The sequence below is a fragment of the Nerophis ophidion genome, linkage group LG13 (assembly GCF_033978795.1).
Source record: "Nerophis ophidion isolate RoL-2023_Sa linkage group LG13, RoL_Noph_v1.0, whole genome shotgun sequence".
NCBI lineage: Eukaryota > Metazoa > Chordata > Actinopteri > Syngnathiformes > Syngnathidae > Nerophis > Nerophis ophidion.
Window position 1 is genome coordinate 30,193,976 of NC_084623.1, and position 13,602 is coordinate 30,207,577.

A 13,602-nucleotide genomic window follows, 5' to 3' on the forward strand; every position below is an offset into this window, starting at 1 on the left:
CATCTCAAACTATCAATATCAATCATGACATTTTAATACAAAAACTAGAATGATATGGCATCAGGGGTGTGTCCTGAACTGGGTAAGAAGCAATTTAACCAACAGGAAGCAATATGTGAAGATGGGTGAAAACATATCAACACGGCTAGATATATCTTGTGGCTTACCCCACAGATCAATACTGGGACCAAGACTGTTTAATCTCTATACAAACAACATTTGTAAAATTACAAGGGATCCGAAATCAGTTCTGTTTGCAGACGACACAACCGCTCTCTGTTCAGGAGAGAACACACAGAAGACAATACAAACAGTAACGGAAGAAATGAACAACCCAAAAATTGTTTGACAAAAACAGACTATCTTTGAATCTCAGTAAAACTAAAATAATGCTATTTAGTAACAGTAGAAAAGAGCATCAGACACGAAAACAAATAGGCGCAGTAGACACTGAAAGGGTCAAAGAAACCAGATCCTTGGGAGTATCAATAGACGACAAAATGAACTGGAAATCTCATATACAAAACATACAACGTAAAGTGGCAAAAAACATTTCAATAATGAATAAAGCAGAATACGGCCTGGGCCAAAAAATCACTTTATATTCTCTACTGCTCGCTAGTGTTACCATATCTGAGTTATTGTGCATAAATATGGGGAAACATCTACAAATGTGCGCTACATACGTTAACTGTGTTACAAAAAATATCAATTAGAATAATACATAATGTTTGATATAGAGAACATACAAACCCTGTATTTATTGAATCAAAAATATTAAAGTTCGCTGATTTGGTACAGACCCCGTTTGCATATGAGTTGTGAAATTGTGTTAAATGTAAATATAAACAGAATACATCCATCCATCCATCATCTTCCGTTTATCCGAGGTCGGGTCGCGGGGGCAGCAGCCTAAGCAGGGAAGCCCAGACTTCCCTCTCACCAGCCACTTCGTCTAGCTCTTCCTGGGGGATCCCGAGGCGTTCCCAGGCCAGCCGGGAGACATAGTCTTCCCAACGTGTCCTGGGTCTTCCCCGTGGCCTCCTACCGGATGGACGTGCCCTAAACACCTCCCTAGAGAGGCGTTCGGGTGGCATCCTGACCAGATGCCCGAGCCACCTCATCTGGCTCCTCTCGATGTGGGGGAGCAGCGGCTTTACTTTGAGTTCTTCCCGGATGGCAGAGCTTCTCACCCTATCTCTAAGGGAGAGCCCCGCCACCCGGCGGAGGAAACTCATTTTGGTCGCTTGTACCCGTGATCTTATCCTTTCGGTCATGACCCAAAGCTCATGACCATAGGTGAGGATGGGAACGTAGATCGATCGGTAAATTGAGAGCTTTGCCTACCGGCTCAGCTCCTTCTTCCCCACAACGGATCGATACAACGTTCGCATTACTGAAGACGCCGCACCGATCCGCCTGTCGATCTCGTGATCCACTCTTCCCCCACTCGTGAACAAGACTCCTAGGTACTTGAACTCCTCCACTTGGGGCAGGATCTCCTCCCCAACCCGGAGATGGCACGCCACCCTTTTCCGGGCGAGAACCATGGACTCGGACTTGGAGGTGCTGATTCTCATTCCGGTCACTTCACACTTGGCTGCGAACCGATCCAGTGAGAACTGAAGATCCCGGCCAGATGAAGCCATCAGGACCACATCATCTGCAAAAAGCAGAGAGCCAATCCCGCAGCCACCAAACCGGAACCCCTCAACGCCTTGGCTGCGCCTAGAAATTCTGTCCATAAAAGTTATGAACAGAATCGGTGACAAAGGACAGCCTTGGCGGAGTCCAACCCTCACTGGAAACGGGTCCGACTTACTGCCAGCAATGCGGACCATGCTCTGACACTGATCATACAGGGAGCGGACCGCCACAATAAGACAGTCCGGTACCCCATACTCTCTGAGCACTCCCCACAGGACTTCCCGAGGGACACGGTCGAATGCCTTCTCTAAGTCCACAAAGCACATGTAGACTGGTTGGGCAAACTCCCATGCACCCTTAAGGACCCTGCCGAGAGTATAGAGCTGGTCCACAGTTCCACGACCAGGACGAAAACCACACTGTTCCTCCTGGATCCGAGGTTCGACTATCCGGCGTAGCCTCCTCTCCAGTACACCTGAATAAACCTTACCGGGAAGGCTGAGGAGTATGATCCCACGATAGTTGGAACACACCCTCCGGTCCTCCTTCTTAAAGAGAGGGACCACCACCCCGGTCTGCCAATCCAGAGGTACCGCCCCCGATGTCCACGCGATGCTGCAGAGTCTTGTCAACCAAGACAGCCCCACAGCATCCAGAGCCTTAAGGAACTCCGGGTGGATCTCATCTACCCCCGGGGCCTTGCTGCGGAGGAGCTTTTTGACTACCTCAGCAACCTCAGCCCCAGAAATAGGAGAGCCCACCACAGATCCCCCAGGCACCACTTCCTCAAAGGAAGACGTGTTGGTGGGATTGAGGAGGTCTTCGAAGTATTCCTTCCACCGATCCACAACATCCGCAGTCGAAGTCAGCAGAACACCATCCGCACCATACACGGTGTTGATAGTGCACCGCTTCCCCTTCCTGAGGCGGCGTATGGTGGTCCAGAATCGCTTCGAAGCCATCCGGAAGTCATTTTCCATGGCTTTCCCGAACTTTTCCCATGTCCGAGTTTTTGCCTCCGCAACCGCCAAAGCTGCACGGAATACAATGATTTGCAAATCATTTTCAACCCATATTCAGTGGAATATGCTACAAAAACAACATATTTGATGTTCAAACTGATAAAAAAAAAAAAGTGTTTTTGTAAATAATCATTAACTTTAGGATTTGATGTCAGCAACACGTGACAAAGAAGTTGGGAAAGGTGGCAATAAATACTGATAAAGTTGAGAATGCTCATCAAACACTTATATGTAACATCCCACAGGTGTGCAGGCTAATTGGTAACAGTTGGGTGCCATGATTGGGTATAAAAGCAGCTTGCATGAAATGCTAAGTATTTCACAAACAAGAATGAGGCAAAGTTCACCACCACTTTGTAAGCAAATTGTCAAACAATTTTAGAAAAACGTTTCTCAACGAGCTATTGCAAGGAATTTAGGGATTTTACCATCTACGGTCCATAAAATCATCAAAAGTTCAGAGAATCTGAAGAAATCACTGCACGTAAGTGATGATATTACAAACTTTTGATCCCTCAGGCGGTACTGCATCAAAAACCGACATCAGTGTGTAAAGGATATCACCACATGGGCTCAGGAACACTTCATAAAACCACTGTCAGTAACTACAGTTGGTCGCTACATCTGTAAGTGCAAGTTAAAACTCTACTATGCAAAGCCAAACCCATTTATCAACAATATCCTGAAACGCCGCCGGCTTGGCAGAGCCAGAGCTCACCTAAGATGGACTGATGCGAACGGTAAGGTGTTCTGTTGTCTTACGAGTCCACATTTCAAATTATATTTGGAAACAGAGGACGTGGTGTCCTCCAGAACAAAGAGGAAAATAACCACTCGGATTGTTATAGGTGCAAAGTTCAAAAGCCGGCATCTGTGATGGTATGGGGGTATATTAGTGGCCAAAGCATGGGTAACTTACACATATGTGAAGGCACCATTAATGTTGAAAGGTCCATAGAGGTTTTGGAGCAACATATGTTGTCATCCAAGCAACGTTATCATGGACGCCCCTGCTTATTTCAGCAAGACAAGTGTTACAACAGCGTGGCTTCATAAAAAAAGATTGCGGGTACTTTCCTGGGCCGCCTGCAGTCCAGACCTGTCTCCCATCGAAAATGTGTGGCGCATTATGAAGCGTAAAATACAACAGCGCAGACCCCGGACTGTTGAAAGACTGAAGCTTTACATAAAACAAGAATTCCACTTTCAAAAGCTTCAACAATTAGTTTCCTCAGTTCCCAAACATTACCTGGGTGTTGTTAAAAGAAAAGGTGATGTAACACTGTGGTGAACATGTCCTTTCCCAACTACTGTGGCACATGTTGCAGCCATGAAATTCTAAGTTAATTATTATTTGCAAAAAAAATAACAAAAAAAATATGAGTTTGGACATCAAATATCTTGTCTTTGTAGTGCATTCAATTGAATATGGGTTGAAAACGATCTGTAAATCATTGTATTCTGTTTATATTTACATCTAACAAAATTTCCCAACTCATATGGAAACAGGATTTGTAAAATTGCAAACAGCTAAAATTATGTAAAAAGCAAATAATAACCTGCTACCAAAGAATGTACAACAATTCTTCTCAACTAAAGAGGAGAAATATAACCTTAAAGGTAAATCTAGTTGAAAACATTTGTATGCACGTACAACACCCAAAACCTTTAGGATATCAGTATGTGGAATTAAATTAGGGAATGGATTAAGTAAAGATGTTGAACATTGTACTGATATGATCCACTTTAAGAGGCCGTTCAAATTAATAGTGCTTCCAAAGTACAGAGAAGATTATTAGAAACACTTTCAACCCTATTGAAAATAAGATATTTTTCATCTCAGTATGTTAATAACGACTAAATTAACTAACTACATATTAAAAAACTGCTGTATTACTCAATCACGGATGTCATTCTACTATAATACAATAAAAGTTCAGTAAATGACTGTTTATATCTGTAAATGCTCTTACATGGGAAAGGGGTAGGATTAAATAAGCTGTGTTTCTTCCTACTCCTTTTCGGACATTATGTAATGTGAAATGGTATGAAATTGTTTGATGTATTATTTTGTAAGTATGTTCATGACCAATCCTGTGACACAGACTCCATGATTCACACAGGTGTGACTATAAACGTCGACAATATTTTGATTAAACCCTATTACACAGATAAAACTTAAAAATATTTTTGAATATAAATTTAAATTTTCTTCTATTGTGATTATTCTTAAAATAATTGAAATGTCAATATATTTAAATAATCCATTTACCTTTATCAAAATTAATTTCAAATTTATTGAATTTACTTATTTAACTTTATTTAATGTATTTGCTATATAAACATTTATTCAAAACTACCCAACTTTATTTATTGATATTTGAATGTTTATTTATTCATATACCTTTTATTTTACTGGAATTAGCAAGCACAAACTACCAGTACACTCTACAGACTGAGAACAGGCGTTCAAACACACTTAGTAATGCCAAGCTAAATGCTAACCAAGCCTTACCAGGCCTCAGTAAGCTAATTTTTGCTAACCTAGCTCAATGCTAAACTAATCCTATGCTAATCTAAACTATTCTATGGTATGCTATGCAAACAGTGACACACCTCTCCGGCCCACGTCTAACGTGCAGCACGTCACACAGCCTCGTCACACGCGTTAAACAGATATGTCTTATCTCTCACAACACCTCTTTTTATTACTGCGTCACACGCGCACAACAAAACATTTTAACATAGCGAGAGAGCCTTTTCTGTAGTCAAAATCTCAGACCCTTCTTACAAAACTACAATATCGTCCAGTCCCAATCACACCCACATAGTTAACCGGCCGGAATCACCAACACCATTAAATACAACCTCAACAGTCAACTATTTTTCTCCCCCAGAAGCACAGCTGTGTTATATCAGACCTTACTAATAATAAACAACATTTATCATTCACTTTGACCTGAATGAAATGGCTAGGGAGGGAGAAGTCTGGGCATCTCTGCTTAAGCTGCTGCCCCCACGACCCGACCTCCGATAAGCGGAAGAAGATAAATAGATGGATGGATCATTCACTGATGTGATTTCTGAACATAAACTTTGTCTATCTTCTCATAAACACACACGTTTTGGACAATCTCCCAATTTCCCAACTTTTACAGATGAGCAGGGATGTGGGAAAAAGCGTGAAGCTCGCAGCACAATAAGGGGAGGGGGGGGGGGGTTTCTGACCGCCAGGGGGGAGGGGTGGGGGGTGGGGGTACAGCAGTGTGGGAGTAATGATTATCTTTCAAGTGAGGGAAATAAAACAGATCACACCCGTAGGTGCATGCATGATTGTTATTAAACTATGCATATATATAAATCTACGAACAAAAACTGAATCACTCCACATCCAACACACTTCTCAACATTCACCAGTATACACACACATTAACAAAATGCACCCCACCCCATGTCCGGACAAATATAAACAATTATGCACGCGTGCTTTTTGTGGACCGGCCGTCTTAACACACCAACACAGGTCCCTTCTTACTCATAAAACGGCGATTAACCCATCCAGCGGAGCAGACCCTGTGACAACAAACTGACCAATCACGGAAACCACACTTCAAATTTAAGGCTCCGTAGAGTCAGTCACTGGTAATCACCCAATAATTCCACAGGCATCATGCTTGGTCAGTTCCATACAGCTTCACCAAGTTTCACCAAAGCTCTACCGTATGGAGCCCGATCTCCATCTGTCTAACTGCAGCCCACTAATCAGAACTCGTGACAACCATCAGCTCAGTCAATCCCCTCTACCGGAGTCACTGGTAAGGTCACTAAAAATGAGGCTTTTCTACCGCTACAGCTCCGCAAAGACAAATGTGTCGCACATTCACAGACGTAACAATTTTTTTTTATAGTCAGATGTACCGCCAGCTAGTTAAAAATGCCTTTACTTTAGCTGCACCCAAACTGTGCTAAACTGGCGTACTTGCAGAAGAAGACCCCCCTTTGCCGTTTTGCCCGACCTCGGATAAGCGGAAGAAGATGGATGGATGGGTGGATGGTTGGATGGATTTGCAAATAATTTTCAACCCATATTCAGTTCATCTGCGAAGGCACCATTGATGCTGAAAGGTACATACAGACTTTGGAACAACATATTTTGCCATCTGAGCGCCGTCTTTTTCATGGACATCCCTGCTTATTTCAGCAAGACAATGCCAAGCTACATTCAGCACATGTTACAACAGCGTGGCTTCGTAAAAAAAGAGTGTGGGTACTTTCCTGGCCCGCCTGCTGTCCAGACCTGTCTCCCATCGAAAATGTGTGGCGCATTATGAAGCGTAAAATACCACAGCGGAGACCCCGGACTGATGAACAACTGAAGCTCTACATAAAACAAGAATGGGAAAAAAATTCCCTTTTCAAAGCTTCAACAATTAGTTTCCTCAGTTCCCAAACGTTTATTGAGTGTTGTTAAAAGAATAGGTGATGTAACACATGCCCTTTCTTAACTACTTTGGCACATGTTGGAGCCATGATATTCTAAGTTAATTATTATTTGCAAAAAAAAATTATGATAAAGTTTATGAGTTTGAACATCAAATATCTTGTCTTTGTAGTGCATTCAATTAAATATGGGTTGAAAAGGATTTGCAAATCATTGTATTCTGTTTATATTTACACCTAACACAATTTCCCAACTTATATGGAAACGGGGTTTGTACTTGGCCAACAAAGTTCATTCTGATTGTGCAAGCAGACCAGCAGTAAGCCACTCCCTCTTCTCCCTTCTTTTGCGCACACACAGAAGGAACTTCTGATTTCCCCAGAATGCAAAACAGCAGTGGAACGTCATCGCCACTGCGGCGGACTCCTTCCGTTTTTATTAGAGATAATTTGTCCGTTTCCACCGCCTCAGGAATGGCACCTACATTGTGGTGATGTTTCACTTTCCTGCACAAAATGTTTGCAGAGTTTTTCAATTTGCTGGTCGCTACAACAAGTACTTTCAATTTAGCTAAAATCTACTTACATTGGACAGAAAATCTTGCATAAACACGAAATAATATGCCTGGATTACTTTCAAAATAAAATTGTTCATCTTCAAGGCAGATCGTATTACACACTTTGAAACATCTTAATGCATAAGGACGGACATGAAGTCAACTTGTCTAGGTTTTCAGACATCATTCCACTTTGTTGACCAAATGAATGAGAACAGATTCTGGAAGTCCAACATTAAAGAAACAGGCATATCCTGAGCAGCTATTTAGGGTCCTGTGTTAAAAAACAGCTGATATGGGAGCAGAAAAGCTCTGAGTGGTTAGCAGGAGTTGAATGAAATGGTTGTGTGTGTGTACAACATTCGCCAGTGATGTTACTGTTCTGTTGCTTGTGGAGTTGAAAACTTAGCAGCGTCAGAAATCCATGCCCTCCATGGTCAAATTCATTTAAAACTACAATTCCCAGAATGCCAAGGAAAAATGGCCGCCAAATTACTAATTGAAAGCACCTGAAAAGGAAAGAGGTTTAGTCACTCATTCACCAAACGAACAGCAGCAAGCAGCCACAACGGCAAGATCCACTGAACAAGTTTCTCCAAACCAGAGGTGGGTAGAGTAGCCAGAAATTGTACTCAAGTAAGAGTACTGTTACTTTAGAGATTTATTACTCAAGTAAAAGTAAGGAGTAGTCACCCAAATATTTACTTGAGTAAAAGTAAAAAGTATGTTGTGAAAAAACTACTAAAGTACTGAGTAACTGATGAGTAACCTGATTACGGCAACAAATAATGCACAAAAAAATAAAAATAGCAATGAGCAAATTCAGAGGCAGGAATATCTCTTAAGCAACTAAAACAATAACATATATATTAAATAATAGTACATTAAAATAAAAAAAATTAAGGCACAATGAGCCACAATAACTTAACAGCACCATAGGCTCAGTAGGCATTGATTGATTGAAACTTGTATTAGTAGATTGCACGGTACAGTACATATTCCGTACAATTGACCACTAAATGGTAAGACCCCAATAAGTTTTTCAACGTTTATCAATTATTTAATAAATGAACAAGTCGAGGTGATCTACCTCATATATACATATACATACACACACATATCATATATATACACAAATATCTTATAATTTATATATACAGCATATCATTTATATTTATTTATTTTGCCATTTTTGTTGACATGTTAAAGGTGTTTTAATGAATATACATGCATGTTTAACACATAGATTCCTATCTTTCATGAAGACAAGAATATAAGTTGGTGTATTACCTGATTCTGATGACTTGCATTAATTGGAATCAGACGTCCACGTTTTCAAATGGAGGAGAAAAAAAGTTCCTCTTTTCTGTCCAATACCACATGAAAGTCGTTTTTTTTTTAAATTTTATTTGTCCAGCTTCCGTATTCGTTTTTATACACTTTACAAGAAATACATTGGCAACAATCTCCGTAGCTTGCTAGCTTGTTTGCGCTGGCTTTTGGAGAGTCTTATTTTGTTAGCGCAGGCGCAATGGAGCGGCACTTTTATTGTGAAGACAGGAACTGTGCGATCAGTCTTTAGGCTTTTGACGGGAAGTACGGTTGAAATAAAAAGTGTCTTTTTTTCCTTTACACTTTTGATTGATTGATTGAAACGTTCATTAGTAGATTGCACAGTACAGTACATATTCCGTACGATTGACCACAAAATGCAAATGGTAATGCCGGAATAAGTTTTTCAACTTGTTTAAGTCGGGTCATGTGACCGCCTGGCTCTGTTTGATTGGTCCAGCGTCACCAGTGACTGCATGTGATTGGTGAAACGCAAGCATGCGTATCGTACGTTGAACCTCCGTCATAAACCAAAACAAACATTAACAGATCGATAAACAAAAGTAGCGAGTAGCGAGCTGAATGTAGATAAATGGAACGGAGTAAAAGTAGCGTTTCTTCTCTACAAATATACTCAAGTAAAAGTAAAAGTATGTTGCATAAAAACTACTCGTAGAAGTACAATTTATCCCAAAAGTTACTCAGGTAAATGTAACGGAGTAAATGTAGCGCGTTACTACCCACCTCTGCTCCAAACACACCAATGGTCGGTGAATATGCTTCTTCATTTATTGACGATGTTTGTTAAGCTTAACTTGAACCTGCAAGCTTGTTGATTTGTTAACTGAACTTCTTATTTTGGTTGTTTGGACTGTTGGGTTCAAATTGAACCACTGCATTTACCTTTGAGCTTTGATTCCATAAGGTGTTTGACCAGTTAAAAGCAAGTTGTTTAAAGCCCATCTAAAAGTTTAAAGCTTAAGCTAAAATGGTCAATGTTAAAAGTATGAAACACTAATGCAAAGTTTAAATGATAAAGTCATGTTTTGCTAAAAGTTAAAGGCCTACTGAAATTAGATTTTCTTATCCAAACCGGGATGGCAGTTCCATTCTATGTGTCATACTTGATCATTTTGTCATATTGCCATATTTTTGCTGAAAGGATTTAATAGACAACATCCACGATAAAGTTTGCAACTGGAGAAAAGCCCTGCCTCTACCGGAAGTTGCAGACGATGATGTCACATGTTGATGGCTCCTCATATATTCACATTGATTTTAATGGGAGCCTCCAACAAAAACAGCTATTCAGACCGAGAATACGACAATTTCCCCACTAATTTGAGCGAGGATGAAATATTCGTGTTTGAGGATATTGATAGCGACGGACTAGAAAAAAACAAAATTAAAAAAACAAAACAAAATGCATGTTTTTAGAGACATTTACTAGGATAATTCTGGGAAATCCCTTATCTTTCTATTGTGTTGCTAGTGTTTTAGTGAGTTTAACAGTACCTGATAGTCGGAGGTGTACGTCCACGGCCGTGTGTTGACGCGCAGTGTCTCGGGAAAGTCGGCGGCAGCTGTACGGGAGGCACAAGCTCAGCTGATATCCAGTAAGAGGCGACTTTTTAACCACAATTTTCTCACCGAAACCTGCTGGCTGACATTCGGTTGGGATCTATGTCCGCTGTGATCCATAGTAAAGTTTCAACTCCGTGAATTTTAAACAAGGAATCACCGTGTGTTTGTGTGGCTAAAGGCTAAAGCTTCCCAACTCCGTCTTTCTACTTTGACTTCTCCAATATTAATTGAACAAATTGCAAAAGATTCAGCAACACAGATGTCCAAAATACTGTGTAATTATGCCGTTAAAGCAGACGACTTTTGGCTGTGTGTGTACGCAGCGCTCATCTTCATAACAGCCCGTGACGTCACGCGTACACGTCATCATTACCCGACGTTTTCAAGAAAAAATTACCAGGAAATTTCAAATTGCAATTTAGTAAACTAAAAAGGCCGTATTGGCATGTGTTGCAATGTTAATATATCATCATTGATATATAAACTATCAGACTGCGTGGTGGGTAGCAGTGAGTTTCAGTAGGCCTTTAAAACAATGTTGAAAATGTAGAACATTATTCAGATGTTTAAAGGATAAATTCATGTTTTGCTAAAAGTTAAAACAATATGTTGAAACTTTAGAACATTACTCAATAGTTGAAAAGCATCTGTAAAAAGTTGTTTGAAAATACCTGTGTAATCACATTAACATCTTTGTTAATGTGGTTTAAAGGTTTACAACCTACTGATGATTGTGAAGATCAACTGAAAAGAAACCAACAATTCTTCAAGTTGGAAAAAAAAAAAGTTGATCAATTGGAAATCGTGAGTTGTCAGTGGGTCCTTTTTGGAGTAGAAGAGTGGAACTTAACATTGCTTGCTACAAAAAAAAGTCCTTCTGCAAAGAAAGACGATCTTTTCCACGAGTCAAGTCTACACGATCACAGATACGCCCGCCTGTTGGTATTGATGGACGGCAAAGCTCCAGGTGCTGCTGTGTTTACGTCATAACGTGAATAAGAGAGGATTCGCAAGATCTCATAAAAGTCTGCGCTATTTCCCTGCACGGGATTCCAGATGGTGTTGCCGTTCTATGGCAGCTACGTTTTACTGGCATTCCGCATCCTGTGGAAATCCTGGGTAAGGAGCTGAAGCGGCACTACAAACCTTACGATCGGTTTGTGTGCAAATTCAGCGATTTTTACTGAAGTAAATGTTAAAAAGCGATATAAGTAAGATATCAGTAAGACCCAAATAAAGGAAAAACCTAAAAAATTTTTTTGACCTTTTTAGATGTTGTATGAGGCATTTGATGCATAAATTGAAGAGTTTATGTATGTTTGTAGAGAAATGTTGTTATATTGGGCTTTGATGGGAGCATAATTTCACGTTGTCTGAAAAACTAAGGGTTCAATTGCAGGGTTGATTGCTTACTTCACTCCATAACGGTATACACTAATAATATTAATCACATTAGTTTTTTTTTAAGTCATTTATTACAAATATAAAAAATATGAAACAAGATAAAACGCTTTGCCGCCCTTTTTTTTTTTCCTTTTCATGACACTGTCATGAAGACTTTCATTGGTGGTGAAAGTCCTAAAAACAGTCCCTGTCGTCTGTAAAACAAAGGCAAACATCACACTTTCTGCATTGTGTTGGTGTATCCAGTATTGCACTGTCTGCAGCATCTTCTCCCTGTCTTCCTTGAAAAATGGGTAACTAGATCCTTCCGTACATCCAATGGAGTTTCAAGTGTTGCGTTTACCAGGATGAGAGAAGATGTTAGCTGAGCCTGAAACTGTCTCCTGTTCATTGTCACTTTGCTAGACACCCTGAGCGCTTTACAGTCCCGCTTGTAGAGCAGCCAGGTATTGACTACAGCGAGGATGACGATGTGCCATAAGACACTGGTGATTTAGGGCTATATAAATAAACATTGATTGATTGAAGATGTACATGTACGAGCGACGGGATTTTATGGGGAACTTGTATTTGGCTGTAAGTGAGTCCGACAAATCCACACCTCCCATGTTCTTGTTGTAGGCCTCTCAGCTTCAATGTAGATTCTATTGGCTTTGTCCCAGCGTTTAGTCTTCTGCACAGGTTCATGTCCAGCAAAGAATGACACCAGTGGGATGGCTCTTCTGTCATACCATTTGACAGCACAGATGTTGTGATTCCCCTCCACTCTGATTTCATAGCTCCCTCTCCCCTTTTTCTTAAAGCTCTTCTTGTCTTCAAGGTTACAGTTGGGTAGGCGCACCTCCCTGGCTGGTCCCACGTAATGAATTCCTTCACTAATAATGGAACACAGATGAAGTAGTTATCTGCACACAGTTTGTAGTTCTGACCTTCTGGAAGTGTGGAAGCATGTTTCATCACAACCTCACCTGACAATCCAAGTTCAGATTTGGCTCGTATTCCGTCGACACTGGCTTGGTAGACATCAAAGTCACACATCATGCTAGAGATTCCAGTTCTCACCCACACTTTAAATCCCCATTGGTTTGGCTTGTCTCGCATATATTGCTTGATGCTGCTGAATTTCCCGTTAAAAGGAGTCATCTCATCCAGAGTTGTGCTCTTCTCGTACCACCTGCAGGTATTGCTTTCTGAATGAATCAAGCCAGAGTCTGAGTATCCATAGTTTGTCTTTCTTTTCCGTCTCAGATACTATCATGTTTACAAAATGTAATGACGTCAACAGGGATTGGAATCTGTTGCGTGGCATCACAACAGCAACAGGTGGTGGACCAAGTGCTCAGGGTAGACAATAGTGTCTGCCTGGTAAGTCACTTTGGACAAAAGTGGTTTAATGGCTCTAATTATCATATTACAAGGAAAATATGTATAACCACATTACATCCACACATTCAGGAACATACCTTTCCCCAGAACTGAATTGTCTGTTGATATCCCCTTTGTGGACAAAGCCATGGAGTTTTAGGTCGAGCTTATCAATTAACTATATTTTTTTTACAGAAAACTTTTAAATCAGTCAAATTTGACCAGAACACAATACAAGGGTAGAATGTATA

The 13,602-nt window shown here is 40.6% G+C and overlaps 1 protein-coding gene across 3 annotated transcripts in view; it reads left to right on the forward strand.

The window, feature by feature from the left end:
* Positions 1-8,183: 8,183 nt before the first annotated feature.
* fat3a (FAT atypical cadherin 3a) overlaps positions 8,184-13,602 on the forward strand; it is a 315,772-nt gene continuing 310,353 nt past the window's right edge. For all 3 annotated transcript variants that reach the window (XM_061918747.1, XM_061918748.1, XM_061918749.1), the window contains exon 1: positions 8,184-8,272. The gene's annotated coding sequence lies outside the window, so the exon portion shown is untranslated. The remainder of the gene's footprint in view (positions 8,273-13,602) is intronic.